Source organism: Meriones unguiculatus, chromosome 3 (assembly GCF_030254825.1).
Source record: "Meriones unguiculatus strain TT.TT164.6M chromosome 3, Bangor_MerUng_6.1, whole genome shotgun sequence".
Classification (NCBI taxonomy): Eukaryota; Metazoa; Chordata; class Mammalia; order Rodentia; family Muridae; genus Meriones; species Meriones unguiculatus.
In genome coordinates this window covers 57,202,493-57,213,663 of record NC_083351.1, presented here as the reverse complement: position 1 = coordinate 57,213,663, position 11,171 = coordinate 57,202,493, and the positions used below count along the sequence as shown (strand labels likewise).

The 11,171-nt window shown below is 46.8% G+C and overlaps 1 protein-coding gene across 1 annotated transcript in view; it reads left to right on the top strand.

Annotated features, from left to right (window-relative positions):
• Positions 1-11,171, top strand: part of Fam221a (family with sequence similarity 221 member A) — an 83,681-nt gene that overhangs the window by 26,453 nt on the left and 46,057 nt on the right. The gene's annotated exons all lie outside the window — the stretch shown is intronic.

Genomic DNA, 11,171 nt, shown 5'->3' with positions numbered 1-11,171 from the left:
TGGAATCTTGGGCCTGGCAATGTCTCTCGGTGGTAGAAGTTACCTTGTACATGTGGCCATGTGTTTCATCTCTAACATTAGTCTGTGAGCCGGTCCATAGTCCTTATCCATATTCTCTGTTGGTTTTCCATTTCTGCTTGGTGCTGGCTAGCCTTATGTCAACTTGACACAAGCTGTAGTTATCTGGAAAGACAGAACCTCCGTTGAGCAAATGCCTCTATAAGATCCAGCTGTAATGCACTTTCTTAATTAGTGATTGATGGGGGAGGGCCCAGCCCATTGTGGGTGGGGTCATCCTTGGGCTGGTGGTCCTGGTTCTATAGGAAAGCAGACTGAGGAAGCCATGAGGAACAAGCCAGAAAGCAGCACCCCTCCATGGCCTCTGCATCAGCTCCCGCCTCCAAGTTCCTGCCCTGCTTGAGTTACTGTCCTGAATGCCTTAGATGATAAACAGTGATATGGAAGTGTAAACCAAATAAACCCTTTCCTCCCCAGCTTGCTTTTTGGTCATGATATTTTGCACCAATAGAAACCCTGATTAAGACACACTTTAGGTGTCTAGGATTTTTTTTTTTTTTTTTTAAATAATGCTGGAGCCACAGCCTTTATGCATGGTGGGTACGCCCTTTATCACCAAGTTCTATCTATAGAACTACATTTAAAATGTAGCATTATCATGTTACTTTTGAAGCCCTAATTTGGGCTGGGAATATAGCTCAGTTGGTAGGGAGAGTAAATATTCATGAAGTCCTGAGTTTAATCACCAGCCCACATAAACCAGGCATGGTGACACATACCTATAGTCTCAGTACTGGGTGTCCTAGCTAGGGTTAGTTACTATTGCTGTGATGAAACACCATGGTCAAAGCAACTTGGGCAGCAAAGGGTTTATTTCAGCTTATACTTCCATGGTACCTGAGCACAGGTAACCAGCCACTTGGCAAAATGTAGATTAATACAAATGGGTTATTAAGTTATGAGCTAGTCAGAGAAGAGCCTGGCCATATGGCCTGGGCCATTGTGTAATATGTAATGAGTCTCATGAGTTGTTATTCCAGGATCTTGGGAAAACCACCTACAACATTATTTGGTTCACTTTATTTGCTGTAATGTGGGCATCCTGGCACACTGGTGTTTAACAGGTATCCCATAACTTAAAACATTAGGTCACTAAACTGTTCTGCACTTGTTCTTCAGTGCTGGAGATTGAATCTGAGGTCTTGAATTCTAGGCAAACACTATGCCACTGAGTCATGTCTCCATCCTATATGTGTTATGTGTACGTATGTTTATGTGCATGTTTTTGTGTGTGTGCTGCACAGCACAGCACAACCTCAGGAATCATTCCTTACAAGCTGTCCAGGGACTTTACAACTCTTCCTTGCTGCTCTCGTTGCTGGAAGCAAAAGGATTGTCAGTCAAACAGTCAGCTGGATTACCTGCATAGCAATACCGGCCTTTGAACACTCCACTGATAACCTAAAAAAAAAAAAAAACTACACAATGCTCACCATTTTATAGATATGTTAGTCAAGTTTTACTGTGTTCCTTCCGGCATCTAAAATGATAGTGTGAGAAGGTACAATGTCAGCCCAGACTGTTTCAAACTGTACCAGACATTTTGTTATAAACCTCACTGAATTGTAGATGACTCACGTCTTTTCCACCTGGGTCGGAGGGACTATTGTGACTGTAGGGACTGTAGGCCTCAAGGTTGGCTGTTATTGGTGTTAATACAAGCCTTCATTTGCGTATGAGATTTGTTCAGCCGACTGGGTAAGTGAGATCTTAGACACCTTCTAGTGCTGCCTCACCTGTGTGATGGCCAACGCCACTGCTCTCACAGTGTTTCTATGCGGTGCTTGTTTTTAAAACTCTCTTTTATTTGGGGTATTTAGCCCTCCTCTACCTCCTTTCTACCAAAACCACAATCCTAGGTAGGAGAGAGAAGGTTAGTGGGGCAAGGGGTCACAGACACCCTTACTTTTCCTGGTTGTGTAGGGCCGAAGGGTCTTTGGGGGCTATACCAATCTCAGTCAACTGCAAAAGCAGCCAGCAGTCTCTTCCACGCTGCTGTGCCCTGAAGTGTTTCTCTTCAACTGTCTGCTCTGAACTGCCACACGGTCTGTCTCTGGTCTCCACAGTCCACATGCACGAGACAGCTAACAGGTGTGGACAAACTGTAGCCCATCTGAAACCCCACAGTTGGGATTAAAACAAAAACACATTTACATGACATGACTGAGTTTTTAAAGAACCAAAACTTCCATGTTTCTATCGCTGTGACAAGCACCACGACCGAGGCGCCTGAAGGAAGGGTTTATTTGAGCTTATGGTTCCTGCGGGATAAAAGTCCAGCCTGGCATGGAGCGTGGCAGGCCTGGTGCTGGAGTGGTAGCCGAGAGCTTGGATCTTGATCCACAAGTAGGAAGTCCAGAAAGCTAATTCCAAGGTGTGTGATTGTTTTGACATCCCAAAGCCTACCTCCGGCAACACGCTTCCTCCAGCAAGGCCACGCAGCTCCTAATTCTTCCGAAATCTCCAAGTGGGAACTGACTAGTCGGATGCCTGAGATTCGTAGGGGCATTTCATTCAAACCGTCACAACTGTCAGCTTGACTGGCTTTAAAATGAGTAACGGAGCATACCTCTGGGTGAATCCAGAAAAGCTTGAGGATGTAAGAACCGCCCTGAAGGTATGGCCTGGGGAGTTGTAGACTGAGTGAAAAGGAGAAGTGAGCTGAACACCAGCATTCCTAGCGCTGCTGCCTGGCCACAGACACTGTATGACCAGCTCCTCCAACTGATGGTGAGCTGTCCTCTAAACCCACGAGTGGAAAGAACCCGCCTTCCCTTAAGCTTGCTTGGTCGGCTGTTTCCTCCCTGTACTGAGAAAGGCAGCTAATACACCTGGTTTTGAGACATTAGTCACAATAAAAGACTTCTTTGGGCAGATCTCTTCCTGTGGGCTTTTGGTGCTGTGAGTTGAGCTGGCGACACGAAGGAAGGAAGGAAGGAAGCGTCAGGAACAAGCACAGCAGCGACAGAGGAGCAGCTGGCACTCCGAGCTGGAGGAGCAAAGCTGTGGCTGATAACCGAAGCAGAGCTGGAACTGCGCGCTTGAGGTCAGTGGCAGCCGTGGGAGCAGTGATTAAAAAATAGCCGCATTAGCTGCCTCCTGAACAGCAGCAAGGCTGACGGCAGCCATGGCAACAGCAGGCAGGTGAGCAGTCCTGGAGAGTGGTGAGGGCAGGAGTTGGGGGTGCGGTGGAAGTCGCAGAAGCACGGAGGACTGAGAAGTAGGGCAGAAGGCTGTGAAGAGCCATAGAGGACCTGCAAGCTTACTTGCTGAGGCATTTCCTGAGAGCTGTCAAGACATCAGGGCCAAGGCTCTCAGACTCCCAGGCCCAGGAGTTCTAACATTGGCTCCTGCCGCTGGTTTAAGGAATCCTCTTACACAGGACTGTGGCACTGAGAGAGCAGGAGTCCTATGGTACTAGGCTTGCACGGTAACCTAGGTTACACTGGCTACCTGGGAGAGTGCTGCCTGCTGCTGCATCCTGCTGCATGGATACAAAATCTGCCAAAGACTCAGTGAGCTGCTTGCTCACCACGACTCTTATCTAGAGCAAAAGACCCCCGTCAGCTAATCAGTGGCATCCTGAGCAGAGGCTAGATGGGTTTCTGCAGAGTGAGGGAGAAGATGGGGATATTTATACCACGCCTAATCCATGTGGAGTTAGCCACTGAGCAGGGCTAGACTGTGTCATTCAGAAGGAGTTTGTAACCTTACGGCTTTTCCTAGTCGTTTTGTTTTTATTTGGGGTGGGAGTATGGGGGGAGCTAGAGATTGAACCCAGGGCCTCATGTATGCTAAGTACATGCAGTTTTATAACTTTTGGCATGAATAGTTCAATAGTAGTGAGAGCTAAGCTGTACAGATTTTAAAAACTTTATTGCTTTTTAAATTTAACGGGTAGTGCCAGTAGTTGGCAACTATCTGTTTAGAAGGAGGATAAGACCTCACTAAGTCCTTTGTAGGTCAACTGCATCTTCATATCCAAATAGGTTTACACCATCTTTAAAAAGCACTATTTGGGAGGCTGAAGAGATGGCTCAGGAGGTAAGAGCACCAGCTGCCCCTCTAGAAGACTTGGGGTAGAGTCCAAACGCCCACATGGCAGCTCACAACTGCCAGTTCCAGGGATCTAGTGTCCCCTTCTGGCCTCTGTGGGGACTGCAAACCCATGATGCACAGACATCCATACAGGCAAAACACCAATTCACGAAAATAGTGTAACTAAAACAAACAAAACCCAGCACTTTTTAATTCTTTTTGGTGCTTATTGTATCTGTTTTTTTTTTTTTTTCTTCTTCTTTACTTTCATAGTTTGCTTTTCTGTTGCTGTGATCAAACACTGACCAAAATCAACTTGGGGAGAAAAGGGTTTATTTTGGCATATGTTTCGTCATTGCAGTCTGCCATTGAGGTCTGGAGAGTTAGCTGGCTCAGCGTTTTAGAGCACTTGTTATTCGTGCAAAGGACCTGGGTTTGATTCCCAGCCTCCACATGGGGGCTCATCATTCCCTTGAGCACTGGGTACGTGTGTGGTGCACGGACATACAATGCAGGCAAAACACTCCTACACGCAGAGTGAAATAAACATTTAAAAACAAAACCAGTTCATTGTTGACAAAAGTCAGGGCGGGAACGCAGGTAGGCATCTGGAGGCAGGCGCTGATGCAGAGCCCATGGAGGGGTGCTGCTTACTGGCCTGCTCCCCATAGCTTGCTCAGTTTGCTCATCTGCCCAGGGATGGCCCCTCCCTCAGTGAGCTGGGCCCTCCTACATCAATCATTAACCCCACCACCACCAAATGCTCTAAAGACTTGGCTACAGGCTAATCTGATGAAGACATTTTTCTCAATTGAGATTTCCTCCTCCAGATGACCCTAGATTATGTTAAATTGTGATTTTCCAGACAAGGAAATGAACTCTGGTTCTGAGACATCTAGCGAAGGAAGGAAGGGTTGATGTGACACCAAGGCTTGGGTTCTGGGGTGGAGGAAGAAAGCACAGTGAGCCGCTGGAATGGGAATCCATACATAATATTAGGTTAGGTTCAACTCTGAGATCCTTCAAAGAATGCTTAATGTGTATTTAAGTATATTGTTTGTGATACATGAATGTAATCTCAATAAAACTTTATTAACCTTTTTGTTGTCATTATTTTCTGTAAAATCACTACTTCAATGTAGAGAATAAGCAGCGTTAGATTTTGTGTTGAAGTTCAGGAAATAAGATTTTTAATTTCTGTTGCTTTCACAGTGTGGCGCTAGGCAAATACGTACTTTTTAACTCAGCGCCTCTATGGTAGTTTGCACAGACAATGCCCCCACTGGCTCAGGTGTTTGAACATTTAGTCCCCAGATGGTGGCGCTGCTTTGGACATTTAGGAAGCACATCGCTGGCCTCACCCCACTTCAGATTCACTCTCTGTGCTTTGCGCTTTTGATAGATGTGATCCCTGTGGTGGTTTGAGTAGGTTTGGCCCCAGAGACTCAAGTCTTTGAAAGCTGGGCCCGTAGGGAGTGGCGCTATCAGGAGGTGTGGTCTTGTGGAGTAGGTGTGGCCTTGTTGGAGGAAGTTTGTCGCTGTGGGGGCCGGCTTTGAAGTCTTTATGCTGAAGTTCCATCCAGTGTGAGATCGTCTCCTCCTGCCTGTCTCCTGGCTGCCTTTGGATCAAGATGTGGAACTCAACAGCTCCCCAAGCACCACGTCTGGCTGTGCTTCCCACCATGATAACAGACTGAACCTCGCAACTGTAAGCCAGTCCCAGTTAAAAGTTTTCCTTCGTAAGAGTTGCCAAGGTCATGGTGTCTTCACAGTGATACAAACCCTAACTAAGACAATCTCCCTGCTCCTGCCGCTGACTGCCCTGCTTCCTGCCAATGAACAGCAAGCCAAAATAAACTTTCTCTAGAAATTGCCTTGATCGTGGTATTTTATCACAGCAACAGAAAAAACATTGATATAGCTGCCAATTCCAAAACACTAACAGTATCTGTGATCTGCGATGGTGCTGGGACTTTGTGAAGGATGCGTGGTAGGCTTAATACCTTCTGGTTCTTATGGAAAATTAGATTGCTGCCTCAAGTTCCGAGCACCAAGCCTTGCTGGGGGCTGCTCCAGCGCCAGGTTGTAGCGGTGGGAGAGGAGTGAATGAGAGCGCTAAGTGCACATGTGCTGTGGACATTCATACAGCCGTGTCGAAGACACCGCGGCCTCAGCCCCATGGGAAAATGACAAAACCTTCCTCTCTCTCCCCTACAGAGACTGCTCCTACTAAGATTAGCTAACTCCTCCTCCTTGTGTATCTGTATGACATGACCTGCCCCCTCATTCAGGTGGATGCAATAACCTGGCCTCTTTGTTCAACTGTATGGAATTAACAGGCTGAGCTCCTGGGGTGCTGAATTTAGTCCATCAGGGGGCCTAACCCGCCCAATCCCCGCTTCTCTATGTATACATGTGCCTGTTATTTCTTCATTCCCTTGCCACCCTGTCAGGCCATGAACTCTCCCCATCCCTCCTCTTTGAGACAGGGTCTCTCACTAGCCTGGACCTCTCTCCAAGAAGGCAGTGCTGGCTGGCTAGTGGGTCCTGGGGATCCGCCTGTCTCCAGCCTTCTCAGTGCTAGGATCACAAGCATGCCTGGATCTTTATTTTTGTACTGTGGGTTCTGGTGACCAAACTCATGCTCTTGTGCCTGCTTTGCAAGCGCTTTACCAGCTGAGCTGCCTTCCAAACCTCCTTTGTAGTTTCTTTGTGTCTAGCTTTCTATAATCTGAATAATGCTCTTATGATATATCCATGTTACAGCATGAACCGAGAGTTTCTCGTTGCGGAGATATACCGTAATTCATCGACCCATTCCTCAGTTAATAGGTATTTGTGCAGTTTCCAGTTTCTGATGCTTGTCAATGTCAGTAAAGCTGATGTAAACATGATGTGTAGGTCTCTGTGCTTATGGATGTATATTGTTTCTCTTGAATAATTGTTCCGGTGTGGTGGTGTTGACGTGTGTAAGTTCACTTTGTGGCCTCGTAAGAGTGCACCTTGATTTTCCAGAGTGGCTGTACCATCTCACACTTCCAACCGCAGTGTGTGAAGCTCTGCACTGTGGCCCCTTCAACGGCTCCTCACAGACGTGTCCGAGTGCAAAGCTGTGGCCATGCTAATTGTTCCCAGGCCCAGTTCTAGTTGCTCACCTCTCAAAGCCAATACTTGGGAGATGAGAGGACGAGGGACAGAAATCAAATCTATTCTAGGGCCGTGGTCCTGAGAAGGTGAACAGATCATTTTCTTAGCGCTCCATCTTGGAAAATGTGCCAAGGGCTTCTATGAAGGGGGAAAGGATTCTAGGGTGAAAGGCGTTGCTGAGTGGCCTCATCACACGGGCCATGTGTGTTTTTCTTCTCTGGGTGGGACGTTATGGTTGAAATTCATCTCCCAGGGCTTCGCCTGTAGGTTAGTTTAGAAAAAAAGTTTTCCCTTTTTAATTTGCATTATAAAATAGGGGCTGACTTCGTAGCCTTGAACTCATGGCAATCCTCCTGCCTTGCCCTCAGTGTTTAAATTACAGTCAGGCTCGACCATCGCCCTGTTTTTTCAGGGAATTTAACCTCATGATAATTTTCATGCCTTGTGCTGGATGAGGCACTGACTAAAGAATAAGGCGCCGCACATTCTGATGCAATCTGCCGCTTGGTCCCTTAGGTACAGCCTCTTCTTAAAATGCTAAGCAAAGGAGGGAAGGCAGCCTCCAAAAGGAGCTGCCACCATCGCACGCTCTCACGACTGAGATTCTCATCAATTGCCAGGCTGCGCATTAGCTCCACGGGGACACGTCTCTGTGTCTCGTGGCTTGTTGTCAGGGCAGCTCTATCTTTGGGCAGTACTGCCTCTGCTTTACAGACCAGCCTTCCTGAATTCTCAGCTTGCCAGTTTTAAACCTAAGAAGGACATCTGGCCTGATGTGGGTTCGTGTTCCCTGTGCTAAGGCTTTGAAATAGTAGTACCAGCTGAGGGCAATGCTGGGGGTGGGGAACTTCATTTCCTTCCTTTTCTCAGGGACCAATGTTTTTATGTGCTTCCTGTTGCCCTATGGCTGAAAGCTTGTTTTTTTTATATCTAGTCCTTGTTTTTGTTTTGTTTAAGGGGGCGTAATATGGTAGTTTTCTATGACTGTCATAAAAACAATCGCAAATTTGATGGGTGAGAACATGTATTTCTTTGTGGTTCTGGAGTTCAGAAACCTGAACTCAGTTATCCTGGCTGAGATGAAGGTCTTGGCAAAACCTGCTCCCTCTGTAGGCTCAGGGTGGAAAAATGCATTCCCTGCCTTGTCCAGCTCCTGGAACTTCATTCCTTGCATTTTCTGGCTCACAGCCCTTCTTTCCATTCTCAAACCAGCAGGGTGGTTGTCAGTCAAACTCCCTCTGCCTCCTTCCTCCACAGACACTAGTAGTTACACGCAGTGTCCTCCAGATATCTGGGACAATTTCCCCATTTTAAGAGTCTTACTCTGCAAGGTCTCTTTTGCCCTGTGTGGTAACATCCACCAATCCCAGGGGTTTGGGACGTGTGTGTTCAGCCAACCACAGCACACAAATGCAATTCCTGTTTTGTCATCTGGACTGAAAATGAGGATCTTCTTTTCAAATATGTGTGTGCGTATGGACTTGGGTGATATATGTCAGAGGTACAGTATGTGTCTAGCATGCATGAGGTCCTGTGTCTCATCCCCATCAGCAGATAAATCCTTTTCTCTCCCTCCCTCATTTGCTCTCTCTTTCCCTCTGGTTTTTTTGAGACAGGGTTTATCTTTGCACCCCTGGCCGTCGTGGAACTTGCTCTGTAGACCAGGATGACCTCAAACATACAGAGATCTGCCTTCTGTCTAAAAAAGGATGAAACCCTTTTCTTCCTTTTTTTCTTCATTTCTTTCTTCCCTCCCTCTCTTCTTTTCTTCCTTCTCTCTGCTTTTACTGAGCTCTATTTCCAACTGTGTTGGTTTGAAAAATAAATTTCCCTGTTCTCTGGGACGTTTGCATACACTCGGTCCGTGTTCTTTGGGGAGGCGTGGTCTTGATGGAGGGAGTATGCCTCTCTGGGTCTGAAGACTCTCTCCGTCTTGATTTGCCCTCTCTGCTTCCTGTTTGTTTGAGTTGATGTGAGCTCTCCGGAGCTGCCTCTGCTGCCTCGCTGGTGCTTGCTGCCATGCTTCCCTGATATGATGCCTTGGAGGATAAAACAGGAACAATATACCTTGCTGGTCAAGGGTTCTGTTTGCAGTTAAGACAGGAATAAGTCCTTGTTTGTCCTGCGTAGGTTAAGGTTTCCTTTTGTAGTTAAAGAATAAGTTCCTGTTTGTCCTGTGCTAAGTCCCTGTAAGTTAAGGTTGTCATTTGTAATTAAGACTAAGTTCCTGATTCTTAGATCTGATGTAAACTGCAAAACGTGTTTTTAGCCTACATTAAACTTGAGACCCCATTCACCTGCTGTATAGTCTTACCCTTGTTCCTTCCCTTTCACCTTATCTTTCTAACAATGTATAACAGCCAACTCTCTCACCCCTGTGAACACCCTATCTCTCCTATGAAAAGGACCTCAAGCGGCCAGCAGAAGCTACTCTCTCAAATCCAGACTTAGAGGGAGACAGCCGCTGGCCAGTTCCAGGTGCACACCAAAGTACGGCTTGCTTTAACTGGACAAGTGTGGATTTGTCTTTTCTCTTCTCCTTTTTAAGTTTTTTTGTTTGTTTTGGTTTTTGGAGACAGGGTTTCTCAGTGTAGCCTTGTCTCTCCTGGACTCTCTTTGTAGACCAGGCTGGCCTTGAACTCACAGAAATCCGCACACCTCTGCCTCCCTGAGTGCTGGGATCACAGGCATGTGCCACCGTGCCTGGCTTCCTTTCTCAGGTTTTAACAGTGGTGGATTCCTATTCCTCTGAAGCTATAAGCCCCAAACAAACCTCGTCTCCTGTAAGTGGCCTTGACAATGGCGTTATATCACAGCAATAGGAAAATAACTAGTACACCAACCTTCTCATTATTTTTCTTAAAATTTGGAACATATAACTGTCATCTTCTAGTCTCCAGAGTAGCTGAGGTTACAGGTTTGTGCCACCAAGTGTGGTTAATAAAATCCCATTATATGAAACGAAGTTCTTTGTGACCTAATTCAATAGTTTCTAGTCAACATGGATAGCCATCCATGATAGATTGTTTTTGTTGTGTAATGCTGAATCATTACCTCGTGGCCATTGTGGCTTTTGTAGTGGAAATCCTGCCTGGACTGAATTGAGATAATACTCTGACATTGATTACTTGCTCTGTGCCAGCAGTCTCTGGAGCGTTGTGTTGTGTTGTGTTGCCATTGATGAACATCTAAGACTGAGTTTTCTTTCTGCCTAGGGACTAAAAAGACCAGGCAGTGACCAGGAAGCACCTGTGAGAGCAGAGCTGTGTTTATAAAAGGCTCAGTGTGTAAAAGCACTCGCTGCTTTCGCAAGGGCCCTGAGTTTGGTGCCCAGTGCTGACAACACTGTGGCTCCAGCTGGAGTGGTCTGAACGAGACTCCCTCTCCCACCCACCCACACACCAGGCTCATAGATTTGAGACCGTGGTTCTCAGCTTAGTGGCTGTGTCTGGGAAAGACTGAGAGATGTAGCGATGTGGCGCTGTTGGAGGCGGTGGATCACTTGGTGTGGGCTTGAGGTTTCAAAAGCCTTCCCCCGTGCCCAGGGTGCTCGCTCTGCTTCCTGCTGGCTGTTTGAGCTGTGAGCTCTCAGCTGCCATGCCTACACTCGGCCATCATGGACTCCAGCGCTCTGGAACCATAAACGCAATCACCGGCTTTTATAATTGCCTTGGTTGTGGTGTTTTATCATAGCAACAGAAAAGTAACTAAGACACTAGCTCCAAGGAATCTGATAGCCTTTTGTGCCCCCCCCACATACATGCACACCCCCCCCACAATTTAACTACTAAAATAAAAATAAATGTATCCTTTTCTCCTCCCCAGAGTTTGATTTGAGGCAATCTAGCTTGTTCTGTGTCATCTGCTGGCAGAGAGTTTCCCCTCCCTTTTCTTGAAAGCCAGCTGCA